Below are 5,454 nucleotides of genomic sequence, written 5' to 3' on the forward strand. Positions count from 1 at the left end.
TAGGGGAATCAAAGGCGGGTCGAGTGCAGTTTGGTGATGCGAGCCGACGAGGTTATGGCGACAGCAACTGTCTTCGCTGAGGGGCAGGAGGAGGACGGTTACTTTTCAAGTACCCCTTGATTTCGTGCGGGCGTTCGCCGTAGCGCAGGCAACGGGCGTCCGGGTGGTATCCCCGCAGACCAATCCGTCGGTACTGGCAGTCGTGATACAAGTGTCCAGCCTCCCCACAGTGGTTGCACAACGGACTGTTGTCGGGAGCTCGCCATACCATTGACTTCCGCGGACTAGAACGAAAATCTGCTTGCAGAGTCGTGCGGTGGATTGGGCTTTGGAAGCGTCTACGAGGCCCTGCAGGTGGCTGCGAGAAACGGGCCGTCGGCGGCGTGGAAACGCAAAGAGCATCCGCATACGAGAGCGTGGGAGGTTCGGTTCACGCTGGTGGTGAGGAATGAACCACCTGCCTGATTTCCTCCCGAATGACGTCCGTAAGAGCCGCGGCACTCGGAGTAGCCGGTGCCGATGTATATTACTTCTGGAGTTATTCTCGAACAACCTGCCGTATTTGTTCGGTAAGGGATTCCCTGTCATCATTTGCAGGTACAAGCGTGGGTGCAGCATTCATGGTGGTCTGGCGCTCAAAATGCGATAGCCTCTGCCGAAGCATGCGTTCCATGACTGATGCCTCAAGGACGAACTGGGACACTGTTGTAGGAGGATTGCGCATGAGACCCGCGAAAAGCTGTTCTTTTACGCCTAGCATTAACACACGCACCTTCTTATCTTCTGGCATTAGTGGGTCGGCCCGACGGAACAATCTCGTCATGTCTTCTACGAACATGGCGACGGTTTCGTTCGGCATTTGGAACCTCGAAGATAGCGCCTGTTCGGTTTTTTCTTTCCTTTCGGGGGTAGCTGAAGCGTCGCGAAGCAGTCGGTAAAACTTCTGCCAGCTGATAAATGAAGCTTCGTAGTTCTCGTACCACACCCTTGCCGCGTCTAAAAGGGAAAAGTAGACGTTCTTCAACTTACGATGATCGTCCCATTCATTAAAGGTGGAGACCCGGTCGAAATGGTCTAACCAGTCTTCCACGTCCTCAAACGCGTAGCCTTGGAACGGGTTAGGCGTGCGAGGCGCGTTGATAATGCAAGGTACAGCAGCATTTGGGATCTCCTCAGTTTGGCTTGCGGTTGTTGTTGCCATTATCCTCGCAGAGATTGCCAGGGGACTGTACTGCGGTGGAAGACCTTGGAGGTGACGGCTGCTTCGATGGATTTCTGCAGTCCCTGAGGTACTGGCGTCGGTAGCTTCTGGTTTAGGACCAGCAGGCATAGGGCATATTATTACCCAGCACCTCCACCAGTTTGTCGCGAGAGGAAAAAATACGCAGCCCATTTCGAGCGAATAGCTGTTTACTGCTGTTAGCCGCAGCAGCCACGAAAAACAACTTCTTCGTCCTCGTCATCCAGCGTTACTAACGCGTGGCAATAGGTATCTGCCAATAACCCGACAGTAAATCGAGCGACGAAAAGTATGAGGCAGAATGCGGGCCGTCTGTCACGTCATCTATTCGTGGGAGCGGGTACACATCCTCAATTAATGACTGCATTTAGCCGCCTGTACTCAATTAAAGACCTCCAAGAGCCATCTTCTTCACAAGGTTAGGTGGCTCTGCCCACGATCTCGTGTACTCTTGGAGGACTCCTTGGATTACCTTACAGATGAAGGCTAGCAGAAACGATCGAGCTACATTCCATCCGTTAAAATTTGTTGTTGTTTTTCTGATTGTTCCGCTGCACAAGAGGCACTTACCTACCGTGAGGGATCGGCCAAAAATTGGGTCCTACTATTTTTCTCTAAACTTCGTTCATTCATTTTTCTGCAAAGCGCCGTTGAAGTGCTGCCGCTCGCCCTAGGGACCGTCATCGTTATCTTGTTCAACCTCTTTTTGTCGCTGCCTTACAATATATTCAAGGTATGTAAGATGGTAACTATTTCAGGAAAGTCCTTTAGGGTTTTAAGTATTGGAGTTGTAACAAAATCAGTGTGACCAATAGCCACCACGATCTTACACAACACCGTATTATGAGAACTGTTTTTGTGTTAATATGGAAGTTACAAATTTGTTAATATGTACACCATAGGCTAGAGCACTGCACGGGTCGATTTTTTTTTACATTGGGCGGCCCGCCCGAGCCCGATCAAAACCTTTATGGCGAGACCCGGGTCCGGCCCGGGACCGGAAATAATCTACGTTACCCGCCCGGCCCAGCCCGCCACCCCTTTACTTTAAGCCCGAGCCCGGCCCGAGCCCGGCTCGAAACCGGCCCGAACCCGGCCCGAGACCGAAAAATACATGTTTTTCAGAGTTGAGAAGCCCGAGAATAACTCGCAGAAAGCCCGAGTTCGGCCCCGGCCCGCGTCAAAAAACCCGAGCACGAGAAACCCGGGTCAAAAAGCACACGCCGTGCCCGAGCCCGGCTCGAGCCCATGAAAAAACTGCTCTACCTAGCCCGGCCCGGCCCACGGGCCGGGCCGGGCCCGGGCTTTCGGGTAAGCCTGAGCCCGTGCAGTGCTCTACCATAGGCATGTTTCTACACATGTGTACGGCGGGTTTCTTACCAGAGTGTTTATTACAGTTATTCCTATTTACACAATAAAGAAATTTATAATCTTGAGGGCATTTACCTTTGACTATAATTTCACCATTGCACAGATAAAAATCAGTTTTAGCGAACTGACTACCCAAGTGCAGAATTCTGAGCACCTTATTTTCTACGTGTCGGAATTAGAAGTAAGGGACGCACAATGAGTTTTGTGTGCTGAAATGTAGCTCCTGAACATCTTGCTTGCCTCAGCACAGTCTGTGATTATTGGTCTTATATAATAATACATGAATGTGACCTAGGTCCATGTGATTTTGAAGACAGGCAGATGTACTATTTTACTCTCGTCAGGTGGGCATTCACTGTTATGCCAGTGGCGTTAAATTTTAATGTAGCTGACATTCATTCCTATTTGTAGATGTGCAGCACAACAGCTGGATGTGGTTTTTATTGCCACCATAACAAAAAAGTCGCAGTTTCGCCCGAAAGGCGAAGCATCAATTGCGATAGCAAATCAGTAGACAGCTACACGGAGTAAGAATAGTAGATTTATCGGCTGCATAAACTTGGACACATTCGCTTACTAACTGAATTAACAATCATGGTGTCAGAGCGCACAAGCAAACATGAATAGATAACACTCGATGACCGCGGACAACCACTGTAAAAACGCTGGCGTGTGCAAGCGCGGTGGTAGCGCCTGGCGAAGCTTCGTGCGGTCAATAGCTTGAACAGAAACTGAGCGGCTAAACATAGCGTATACAAAGGTAGGAGCCGTGTAGAGATCGCTTTCAAGATACGGTGCGCGTGACAGCACGCAGCCGCTCAAAGTACAAGTACGCAGTTGCTGGCAGAGTAGAAGCCGCACCCCCTCTCTCCCGCGCTGCCTTCCCGCTTTCCAGCTTTCGCGTGGGAGATTGAGTCGTCAGTTCGCCTTGCGTCCGGTCGCAAGATACGCCATTTGGTGCCGCAGGTAAAGGTCGTCTCCCTTCATTACTCCCTCCCTCCCATCACCCCACGGCCTCTCGCACGACGGAAGACGACGTGTTTCCTCTTCGCCGAGCATACGCTCTCCGTGAAAGCGCACGTCCCTCGCGCGCTTTCACTCGCACAAACAGCATACGGAGCGCGGCGACGATTTTATCGCCCTTGGAATTTGCACGGAACCTCACGGCAGAAATCCGCTTGGAGTGTCCATATAATTGCTGTCGCAATAAAAGTGCTCGAAGTAAAAAGGAAAACACACATCATCTTCTATCAATCTCACGCCACCGCGGGTTCATTTTAGCACAGCAAGGCAAATTTGACCAAATTACATTTCTTTGTTGTGTTAGGGGGTACTGTCAACTCACTGCCTTTCTTTCTAGGGCCCTATAAGATAAACTTACTTCAATCGGTTTTATTCCAATCTCGCTACTTCAAAATTACGTAACCGCCAGCGCAAGCATTGGGCGGTGAGCAACAACGCTGTTTCAACAGCCCAACCAAACGGTCGCCTCGTTTATACCAGGTTACCTTTGTTGGCTCTCAAAGCGAATATTAACGCCCACCTTGACAGGTTTTTGTTATCTAGTTGGGTGAGAATACATTAGGAGCATGCCGAAGTGGAGAGCATTTTTGTCGGGCCGAGCTAGCGCGGTGAAAATAGATACGCTTGGCCCGCTTCCCGCAGTTTATTTTCCGGTGGCTCGTGGAAAATCACGGCGACGTGCAACGGAAGGTTAGAAACGTCACTGAAACAAATCCTCAGCGAATAAGTGTTGGCAGAGCCATGACGTATACGTGCCGAAATAGATTAACAACGTTATACGCCATTTTTATACACAATTTTTAAAGACGATAGTCTTTCTTGAACGACCTGAACACGAAAAACTTTGTCTGTCTGTCTGTCTCTCACTCGATTCAACCGCCCGCTCAAAACCAAGCATGAGGAGAGGAGGTGCAGAGAGAGAAAGAGAGACCGACAGAGATCGAGAGTAATAAATATATATATAAATAAAGTAAACTTTCTTGGCGAGGCGGGATTCAAGCCCGGGTGCACAATGTCCGAAGGCGAGCCTCATAACCACTAGGCTAAACACTCACGCTTGTAGAACATGCATTTATGAGAACCATATGATTGCGTTGTACCAATGATTGTAACAGAACTTGCTATGGGTGAGAGTAAGAGAAAATGAGAGCGAGAGAGAGAGGCATTTAAAGAAAGAGAGAGAGAGAAAGAAGGAGAAACAAAGACAGAAAGAGAGAGACAGAAAGAAATGCAAAATGAAACGCTGCAAATGCAAAATTCAACGCTTTAGAAATGGTGTCGAAGAGACACTACGCGTTAAAAACAAGCCGACTGAAGCCGCGGCTCTGTAGCCGGATTTAAGCCAACAGTAATAAAGGTCCCAACAGGTGGCGCGAAAGCAGGGCGAACACGGGAAATTTAAACTGAATTCAGCAAAACCTCCGTTGCATCCATCATGGTAGGAGTGAGAGGGGTGAGGAAGAGCGTGAGGGGTGGTAGGGGGGAGAAGAGAGGGTGTTACGCATCAGGGGCAGCAGAAGGCTATCGTCTTTCGACGTCATTTGCAGCGAAGCAAGCAGATATGCGGCCAATTTCTTTTATTACGCGCAAATAAACCCGTTCTCCCCAGCCACTGCAAGTAGCCAGTACCAGAGCGATTGGTAGGAAGCTATCTTCTATTTCTTTCGGACATACTTTGGTTGGACATACTAATGCATCTTTAATGCGTACACGTCTCTTTGATGTGGTAAGTTCGCAATTTTGTGATGTCGCATGACAGACAGGAGAAGTAAGCGCAGCCTGAAAACTTTTGAAAAATGAGGGAGGGCTAATGACAATAA

This window comes from Dermacentor silvarum, chromosome 1, assembly GCF_013339745.2.
Source record: "Dermacentor silvarum isolate Dsil-2018 chromosome 1, BIME_Dsil_1.4, whole genome shotgun sequence".
NCBI classification, from domain to species: domain Eukaryota; kingdom Metazoa; phylum Arthropoda; class Arachnida; order Ixodida; family Ixodidae; genus Dermacentor; species Dermacentor silvarum.